The sequence below is a fragment of the Lepisosteus platostomus genome, chromosome 15 (genome assembly GCF_059453375.1).
Source record: "Lepisosteus platostomus isolate fLepPlt1 chromosome 15, fLepPlt1.hap1, whole genome shotgun sequence".
Classification (NCBI taxonomy): Eukaryota; Metazoa; Chordata; class Actinopteri; order Semionotiformes; family Lepisosteidae; genus Lepisosteus; species Lepisosteus platostomus.
In genome coordinates this window covers 6,660,537-6,671,420 of record NC_142625.1, presented here as the reverse complement: position 1 = coordinate 6,671,420, position 10,884 = coordinate 6,660,537, and the positions used below count along the sequence as shown (strand labels likewise).

Here is a 10,884-nt window from a genome sequence, read left to right as displayed (position 1 = left end):
CTGGATTATACGTGCATTTAATGCACCACTCAGCTCCAGAACCCCGGGCGCAATTAAGGCCCACACCGATCCCGAGCCACAGAACTCCGGGTGCAATTAAGACCCAAACCAGTTCTGACCTTCAGAACTCCGGGTGCAATTAAGACCACACCAATCCTGGATTATACGTGCATTTAATGCACCACTCAGCTCCAGAACCCCGGGCGCAATTAAGGCCCACACCGATCCCGAGCCACAGAACTCCGGGTGCAATTAAGACCCAAACCAGTTCTGACCTTCAGAACTCTGGGTGCAATTAAGACCCACACCAGTCCTGAACTACGTGCATTTAATGCACCACTTGCTCTAGAACCCCGGGCGCATTTAAGGCCCACACCGATTCTGAGCCTCAGAACTCCGGGTGCAATTAAGACCCACACCAGTCCTGAACTACGTGCATTTAATGCACCACTTGCTCTAGAACCCCGGGCGCAATTAAGGCCCACACCGATTCTGAGCCTCAGAACTCCGGGTGCAATTAAGACCCAAACCAGTTCTGACCTTCAGAACTCCGGGTGCAATTAAGACCCACACCAGTCCTGAACTTCACGGTAAGGGTCCAAAACCCGTTCAAAACTCCACGCGCAATTAAGGCATACACCAGCTTCGAACGCCTGTACACAATACCGCGGAACCCCTGCCAGACCAAATTCTGGGCTTACAGCAACCAACCCATTACATACACCGGTGCCTTCCCCGGGCCAGAGGAATTCAGAAACTCACGTTTACTCCGTCATCTCGGGCGATTCTCGCAGGGAGCAGAGATTTCCCAATCGGTCAGAGAGAGTCGGGACTTTTAAATAAAAGAGGAGTCCTTACCTCTTAGTTATGTGCGCGCTGACCGTCTCTCCTGCCGATGGGAAGTTCTGCGCCTTCTGGAGCATCCGCCGACTACGCCAAATTTGTTGTAACAGAAGAAATAAGGTTCTTGATCCCGAGATGAAGTAAAACAGATGAGTTTATTGCATGCAAGGAACAATAAAGCCAAAGTCTTGTTTCCCGCAAGAAACAACAAAACCGAAGTATTGTTCCCCGTACTGTTACAAACTTTTGGGTTATATACAGTTTTCTTCTCCGTTTCTGACGTCACTCGGTCTGATGGTAGAGAGGGGGGTTCATGGTATTTGGCCAGTTTACGATGTTCTGGGCAAATGGTCAGTTTAACATTACACCCAGGGGGGTTCCTAGCTGGCATCTGCAATCCTTATCAGTTAACCCCCTTTCCTGCCATAAACCCCAGCTTGTGACTTGGAAGTCTAAACCCCCTACAGAAAAGATTAAATTCAAACCCCCGTCTTCACATCTTTCTTCAGTATTAATAATGGATGACTTTGGACAAGCTGTATACTCAAAGTATAATTTCTTTAGCACATTTGTACAAGCACTTGGAATCTGTCCAAGCCATACTTTGTCAGGCATTTTGTTTTACTTCAACGGGCATAAAAACTTCCTTGCTTTTAACAGGGCGTTTCATGATTTCTAGCTACGAAAATGATTTAAAATGTGACACCTATCATTCAACTAGAGCTTAAAATATCACAAGGAAAAATACACACCGGTATTCCATTTCTCCCTAAACATTGTAAGCTTCGAAGTCTTTAACTAACGTGATACCGGAGTCAACAAGCATACTTTTAGAATATGGAATCGCGTATCTAAAGAATTTAATAACGGTATGATTATATCCGTGTACTGCGACAGGGCTGTCTAGGGCTGTTTCGCCTGCCTGATCATGCGAGCTGTCTTGTAGCCTACTGGTCTAGGTGCGTGACTACCAACTGGCAGGTTGTGTGATCGAATCCAGCTGGTGCTGGACTTTTCTTTTAACAAACATTTCTTCGAAAAAATAGGTAAGCGATATTATGGACAATCAATTGAATTTTATATTTCAAAATATCGCAACATGATCGATATTTGCGATATTTTGAACATATCTTCCCTTTTGACAGCGGTTCCTGCTTCTATTGTGTGTGTGTGCAACAGAGTAAATTTTTATAGAGAAATGGAGGCTGGACAGTATGCGTTACAATATAAACATTTATATTGATTTAAATCGTGTTCTGATTTAAATCGCAAACGCGTGTTTAATTATGTGTTTTTTAATCATAATCAGGCTAATGCATTTCTACATTTTCTGTATGAACCAGCTTAGAGGTTCATACAGAAAGACAGCTTGTGTTTAAATTGAGTGTAAGGTAATTTATGCTTCTAAAGTCATGGTCAGTATTATTATACTGTGCTGTACTGTGTCACATTATTTTATAGCGTTTTTATTGCGTTATTAAATCCGGTGGCGCTGTGTTAGTTTCCTGACTCACATTATTTAAACTGCGACACTGATCATTCATCTCTAAATAAACTTTATTTTATATAGCGTTTTAAGCGAATAGGTAATTAGATTGCTCATAAACCTAATTGCTTTTTCTACATAAACACAGCGTGATTGCTCTCTGAAAATGCTTTTCCTTTATTTTTAAAGTAGGCTCAGATTTCAACTATAGATCGTATTATTATAAACTTTCTTGGAAAAATGTATTTTATGTAAACCATGTTTGCTATTAATTCATTTAGGGCTAAAATACGTTCATTGTCTTCCAATCGAGTCGAGTTGACATTGGAAGCCTGCCACACCCGGACTGTTAAACCAACGCATTAGCACGTCAAAGCCCATTGAGCCAGTATTGGCTTAAGTATTACCCCCTTCTCCCCTCAATTCAATTCAAGGTGTTTTATTTGCATGACAGATGGGTACAAGCAGTGTTGGGTATGTATATTGTAACGCTTACGGCAGACAGGCACTGTGTAGGAGCCGACGCACCGAGGGAGCGTCTGCATTTATAACTTAGTTTTTAAAATTAGTCAAGCAATACGAAGCATCTCCTTTTACTTAGTGCCTGAGCATACTGCAACGCATGTGAAGCCCATAAACGATATTAATTTTGGAACTTAAACATACAGTATATGGCTGGTCTCGGTACTTTAAAGAAAACATACACACCAGTATTCCATTTCTCCCTAAACGTTTTAAGCATCGAAGTCTTTAACTAACGCGATACCGGAGTCAACAAGCATACTTTTAGAATTTGATTAAAAGGGAATATAATATGGAATCATGTATCTCAAGAATTTAAAGACCAGACAATCGCAAACTCGTTTTCAATAAAATTATTTTATTCATTCAGCAGTTTGTGAGAGGGACATCCAGCAGGGAGAGACACACACACCGGTTTTCATTGACAAAATTGTTTTTTTTCAATTCCTCTTGTCTAACAGGAATGTTTTGTTTGTGGACAGACTGTTAGACAAGAGGAAAAGACTGCCTCCTCCTACGAAGCATTTCGTTGATCCGATCACGAATTCTTTTCCAGTCATACGCAGCAAGGGTTGAGAATCTCCGATTCACCATCGTACTAATGGTTTCCCGGAGATTGCAAGGCAAGGCACTTTTGCCTCTGGACCCATCGAAATTTACAGACGTGGTCCACCCCCAGTAAATTTCAAAAGTCACAAGATTTCGAAACACGAGGGCGGCGTAGCGGTCGGCTCTTGCTTTCCCGTCTATGCCGATGCACTGCAAGTACAACCCCCCCTCCATCTCCTGGGTGATGGGTAGCAGTTGGACATCTGGGAGAATTATTCGTCCCACTGGCATCTGTGAATTCCGCTGTGCTTCCTGGGGGGAGATAGCCGGCGGGGACAGCATCAACAGATTCCTGCGCGGTGGTGAACCGGGATGGAGTGTCCTGAGGCGGTGTGTGCTCTGCGGGGGGCAGAGCTTCTGCCAGGCATTGCAGCCTGCGCGGCGGGGAGAGGCACTTTTCGGGAGACAGCTGCTCAACTGTTTGACTGCTGGAACTCTAGCCTCCCAATCCTCCCCAGTAATGCATCGTAATGCTCCCGCTGCTGCCGAAATGTCTCCATACAGGTGCTGCTTCTACAGGTTGGCACCCTGGCCAGTGGCCGAGAGCAGAGACCCACGGCCTGTGGCAAAATAACATAATTCATGTAAGAAATAAAGTCACACAGTAGTATTCATCAGTCGCGGAACAGAAGTCAAAATAAACTTTTCTTTTTTTCCGTCTTACCGCTTTCTTTTTTACTGTCCTGGTGGTAGATCGTTTCGCCCGTGCGGTGTTTTCTTGAAGAACAGGCTACGAAGAAATAATTATAATTGAATTTAAAATTCAAAACGGCAATAATACCTTGTAATATGCGCTGTAATCGCGTATTTCAGATGAAGTCTGCTGTATTTGCTTACCCTTCGCTCTTTGGAAGCTGGGGCGGCAGAAGCACCCCGTCTCTTCCCGTAAAACGCCTTGGTCTCCATACTGTACTATGGTCGCTGTAGTGCAGGTTCGCAGTTTTTTTTGTGATGGGAGCTCACCCAATCCCTTGGTGTCTTTTATGCGTCACACATACTGTATTTCAGCGCCATATATTTCATGGATATTATGGAATATAATGGATGGATATCTTAGTTATCTTTCTAGTTCACAAGTTTGCATGCATAATTTAATTTCGAAAGCCACTGAGACATCAGGTACTACTGTTGTATTTATGAAAAAGAAACAAAACAAAAAACATTAACAACTGTGCCATCCTACTCCTTAGTTAATACATTTTATTATTCATAAACAGTTAACATTGTTAGCAAAATATTTTGAATTATATTTAACCCTATTTTTTCTTTAGTTTTGTATTTAACTTATTAAATGATAGTCAGACTTAATGTATATTTGAACAATGAAAATATATTTTTACAAGATTTTACATTAAGCACTTAAAATTAATATGGTTAATAATAGTAAACTGTAACATGCTGTAACAAGATCGGTTAAACTGCGAAGAAAATGCTTTCAGAGAAAATGTTTCAGGTGTGAAGAACATAGATCTCCAATGCAATTTCAACTAAACCTGTTCCCACACACCCTGCCCCCACTACCATTAGAATATACACAAACATTTTAGCGTTTCATTCTGAGCAGAAGACCCTCACACCTGAAGAGTGCTGGCTGTGACGAATTAAACCGGTTTTACAGGTTTCAATCACAGACCATGTGACATGGGACTCAGTAAACTAAAACACAGCGCCACTGGATTTGATAATACCTAACCAAAATCCGCAATATGGAAACAGAACCTGTGTAATTGTTGATAGATGATGTACTCGTAACATTTTTTCAAGACGAACTACAACATTTAAAAAATGACTTGTATGTACTTGATATGTCTAATCAATTATCGTTGTTGAGTATGGAGTGTTGAGGTATTGATTTTGTGTAATGCTTTATGTTGAAAATTGAGGTGGATTTTGTTTATGATAAACAGGATAAACTGGGATGGGAGGAAGGTTTCGTTTTGAATAAGGGGCGGGATTATGATAATTGGAGGACTTTGCGAGAGTAAAATGGTTTGATATATTTGATTTTGTATTGTGGTTGTTATCTATGTTTTTGGTTGGTATTATGTTTATATGGTTGTTTTTGTTGGTTGGTTGTTATTATGGTTATTAATAATACGATCTATAGTTGAAATCTGAGCCTAAATAAAAAGAAAAAGCAAGTGATTAGGTTTCTGAGCAATCTAATTACTTATTTGTTTAAAACGCTATATAAAATAAAGTTTATTATTAATTTGCTGGACAGAGCGGTGAACATTATTATGCATAAGACAAAGATAACGATCCTGATCAGTTTAGAAATCTGTGTACGCTGTAAGGTTTTTACTTCTTAAACTTTTAAAATACACGTTTTGAATAGAAAGAAATCCTCTTCCTGGTACAGTATGTATAGCAAACCAGCACGTCTTTTTTTCTCCAATCAGAGGGGTGTCAGATGGTGTCAGCCAATCACCATTCTGCATTGGGTAGCAACGGGTGACTGTTCTCAGGCGGAAGATGTAAACAGCTTAATGTTCGTGTTAAATATTTTTTTTAATTCAATTAAACGGGCACAGTTAAGACATTAAATATACATATACATACTGTATACAGTACAGTTTGCATACGGTAATATGTTTGTTACGCGATTAAAAAATAAATAAATAAAAATGAAAAGTCCAGCACCAGCTGGATTTGAACACACAACCTGCCAGTTGGTAGTCACGCACCTAGACCAGTAGGCTAAAAGACAGCTCGCATGAACAGGCAGGCGAAACAGCCCTACACAGCCCTGTCGCAGCACACGGATGTAATCATACCGTTATTAAATTCTTGAGATACGCGATTCCATATTATGTTCCCTTAAATCAAATTCTAAAAGTATGCTTGTTGACTCCGGTATCACGTTAGTTAAAGACTTCGAAGCTTACAATGTTTAGGGAGAAATGGAATACTGGTGTGTATTTTTTTCTTTAAAGTACCGAGACCAGCTATATACTGTATGTTTACGTTCCAAAATTAATATCGTTTATGGCCTTCACACGCATTACAGTATGCTCCTATTCTTTTTATGCTCAGCTACTAAGATTTCCCTTCAGTGGTAAAATTCAATATCTACAACGGGCACAGTAAAGACGTTTACAGTAAGTCTTTCTACGACAGACCAACGGATCACGAGTGCCCCTGTCGGTCAACCAATCACGCACCGCGGTACCCCGTGTCATCTTACCTGCGGTACGTGTCTGTACCGCACACTTTGAATGGCTGCATCTGTATGTGCATATGATAAGTTTTGTTGGTTCAAATCCTACAGCTGGTTGAGGAATCCTACTCTGCTGTGTCCCTGTGCAACCCCGGCTGCTTCAGGAGTGCTGTATAAATGGCTGACCCCGCCATTTACCCCAAGCTTCTCTCTCCCTGTCTGTGTGTCTATGTATCTCCTGGAGAGCAAGCTGGGGAATGCAAAAAGACAAATTCCTAATGCAAGAAATTGTATCTTTTGTTAATTTGCCAAAATCGGGCACTATTTCAACCCGAGACATACGGGTTTCTGAGCGATCTAATCACCAGAAATGGAGACGTCAATAACATTGGCAGGGGGAAAGGGTGATATTACCTTCCACGTTCCCAGGAGGACCAAGATACATTGACGAAAAGACTCAAGATGCCATGACTTATGTTGGATAGTATGTCAGACCTGACCTATCCATTACTTTCACATGCAAACCCTACATGGCAGGAGATACAGAAACCTTTTGCCTGGCCAAAATCAATCTCCAAAGAAAGAGCAAAATTGTTGGCGATTCAAGATGCCACTTGTATACCATAAAATGGCGAAAGAGAGGTCTATCTCGCGCTCATATCTTGCTCTGGCTGTTGTAGTGAAAAAAAATATTCTTGTGCCCTGTGGTCCTTTCAATCGTAACTCATGTATGTAGGACAGAAAATGCACCAAGAAGTATCCAAGAGTTCTACAAGAAACTCAAACTGATCAGGATGGTTATCCATTGTACAAGAGAAGGAGGCCAGATGGTGGCCATGAGGCAATCATCATGATTAAAGGTCAGGAAGTATCTGTGGACAACAAGTCAGTTGTTCCCTCCAATCCACTTCTCTCAAAAACCATCAAGCAGCCCTCCTTGATGCAGAAGCCACTACCTAGTAGCTTTCTTTGATCTCTGTACTTCAAATGATTTTGCAAAGACACTGCTTTACCATGACATTCCCAAATACTTTTCTTGGTTGAGTAGATCAAGAAAATGGAAACCAAGATTACAAGGAACACCAATTGAAGGATTCCCATGAAATCAAAGCCTCTGATTTTAAGGACGATTTTAAGCTGTTCATCTCAACAATGAAGAGTACTATATATGTTTACTGCTTCACACTGTTACAGGTCAAATGTCCTGAGTGTTTCAAAAGAAGTTGAAAGACCTTGTGTTCATTTCTACAGAGAAGCCTGCAATCTCCATGGGCTTCTAGAAGATCACAAGCACTGGGTTGAAGCTCTTACAGAGGCTACATTGACTGGTTCACCTTATAGACTTGGAGATCTCTCCTGCATAATGCTCACTGCATGTCATCTTTCCAACCCACAACCCTTATTGGAGAATCACAAGGAAGCTCTCACTGTAGACATTTTTTACCATGCAAAGCAACTGATTCAAAATGCCTTATATGATTATACTATCCTCAATGAGGCTCTAGTGAAATTTAAGACAAGGTTCTTTCATTAAGACGCAAAGAACTGAAGCAATTTGGATTGCCTCAAACAAGAACTGAAAAAGTGGCATCACTCTGGAAATGCTCAGGGAAACGTCCAATAAGAAAGAAGAGTTGAAAGTTGTAAGCAATGAAACAAAGCTCACATCAGATCAAGAAAATGTCTACAGAAAACTTCTAGATTGATCATGGTGGGTTCTTCAAGAGTTTCTGTTCAATTGATTCTTATTTTAGTCTAAACCAATCCTTGCATGTGATGCCCAAATATGTAAGGGTTTTGTGAGTTTACTGGCACAGTGTTTAGTTGTAACGGTAAATTTCATCAAGGGTTAAAGGATCCACAAGGATTCATTTCACAGAAACCATTTGATGCATAAAAGCATTCAAAATATCAAGCTTATAGCAAATGTATAGCAAAGAAGAGATGCATAAAAATAAAGACAGTATATTTAGTAAATTGTTGGTTTTTGTAACTTCTAAATCACTTTAATTATCATAATCAACAGTCAGGTGCTCATGAGTAACTACTTCTACTTTAATGAAATTGATATTAATGTGTTAACTTAAGGGTATTGTGCACATCGGAACCTTCTGCTACCCTACAGTGCACTATCCTCTTCAAAGTTATTCGATCTGGTTTCTGCCAACTGCACACAGAAACTGTCCCGGTTAAAGTCCCTAATCTTCTTATGGCTTCTAATTGTGGTCTCATTCTATCCTTATTCTTTTTGATCCCAGTGCTGGTATCATTATTTCAATGCTGACATATGTCCATACTAAACCAGACACTGAAACGGCTGTCTCTGCTCTATAATTGCATCTCACGTTAAAAAAAAAAAAAGATGTCTCAAAACATCATTTACTGAAACTGCACCAAGACAATCATGCCTCTCGGCACCTCACAGCAGCTATGTAAGGCCAATGCAGTAACCCTGTTTGTGGAGTATACTGTAGTACTTTCTACTGCAGTCAAGTCTTATTGTAATTTTTAATTTGTGCTGTCCTCTCATTGTGTTTGTTTTCAATTTTCCCACAAGGATCTTGCTACCATTGTAAAATTCTTAACAAAACTCATCACCCACTGGATTCCACCACCCCATCATCAAAGCCTCAAAAGGATTGTCCTTTTGCTCAGATTTGTTTTTATGTACCAATTCATAGAAAGTCCAGAATCGCCTCAAACCAACAAACTCCCCCATCGCACCTGTACTTCACTACGTACTGTCCCATAACACACGTTTGATTAAACTAAAAAGGAACCATAACAAAATATTTTTGTAGCAATAATTGAGTCCCATTTCCATAACCTTTCTTCTCCATCAACACAAATCCAGGTTTCAATCTAATAAACAGGCTATCATATTTGCTCCACGCTAACTGTGTTATTTTGCAATCCAGAACATGAGAGACTGTCTATTTCATTACAACCTGACCTCGGGCAAATCGGGGATCGTGTCAGTTTATGCGTATGTAATACTTCCTGCACTGGCAGTCTATCCCAAACACATAACCAATTTAAATCTTTCATACTATTGTCTCAATTTTCGGGCTGTAGTCTGTCCCATATCTCTTCCGTTACGGCTACACTTGATTGCTCCTCAGATCTCTAAATCCTTGAGTACAGGGTTGTTTGATTTATACAAAGTGTGCAGAATGAGGATGGAGACGGACCTGGACTCAAGAAGGAGTTCCAGTCCACCTCGCTTGCTTGCTTGCTTGCTGGCTGGCGGGCGGGCTACGTCTGTCTTTTCACCGCTGAGAGAAGGTAGTGCACCGTTCCTGGAGGTGCTGCAATACCGGGCCGATGTGTGGAGAGGACAGGGCAAGCTCCTGATCCAGCTCCCTGTTTCAAAAATCCATTTAATAGTGGTCCCCCGATGGGGGATGTATCAGATATTACATTACAAAGCAACATATTGTACCCCCAAAAAAAATTTACATCCACCAAATCAAAAATTTCGCAATATCTCCCCCAAAACTTGCATGCTATATGGCAATCCCAAAATGCATGCTCAATGGTTTCCTCTTGCCCACAAGTGGGCGCTGGACATAAAGCAGACTTCGCAACATGGTGGCTATGCATTATAGATTTGACTGGAAGTCTGTTCCACACACAGCCAGTTAAGATCGTCCCAATGATTATCTATGCCCTTAGGCTGCACCCTCGCACAGACTTCACAGTCAATTCCGTAAACTGCAGGTCCTGAAAACTATACCACCTATAGATTCCTGAAATACAACTTTTTTATGGTCAAGAGACAGCTTTACACTCTGGGTGTGTTCTCACCCACTGTGCTGCATGCCGATAGTGCCTGGGCTGTAGTGTAGGAGAACCAAAACCTCACAAAATACTGACAATCATGCGTCACCGGAGTGGACACCGCCAAGCTAAGCTGAGATGCATAGAGACAGTCCAATTTCAATGGGATGGGAGGTACATCCCTCGCACCTTCACCTAATCTGCGATAGATGTCCAAACGCTTAATGTATTCATACCCTCCACCCCATACAAAGGAAAAAACCATCCTTACAAGTCTTGTGGCATCTTTGCAGGTAGTGGATAGACATGCCAAGTATAACAGTCGAGCTAAAATGTCTGCCTTCAAAACCAAAACTAATAAGATACCAAAACAAAAACGGGCACGACTCGTCCACCATGTCGGCTCGTAACCCATATAGCAACACATTGTATCCCAAAACAAAATTCACGTCCGCCAAATAAAAAATTTAACTATTTCCCCCAA

General features: G+C 41.0%; 1 pseudogene; it reads right to left on the bottom strand.

The window, feature by feature from the left end:
• Positions 1 to 9,903: 9,903 nt before the first annotated feature.
• Positions 9,904 to 10,075, bottom strand: LOC148647791 (U2 spliceosomal RNA; annotated as a pseudogene).
• Positions 10,076 to 10,884: the final 809 nt, after the last annotated feature.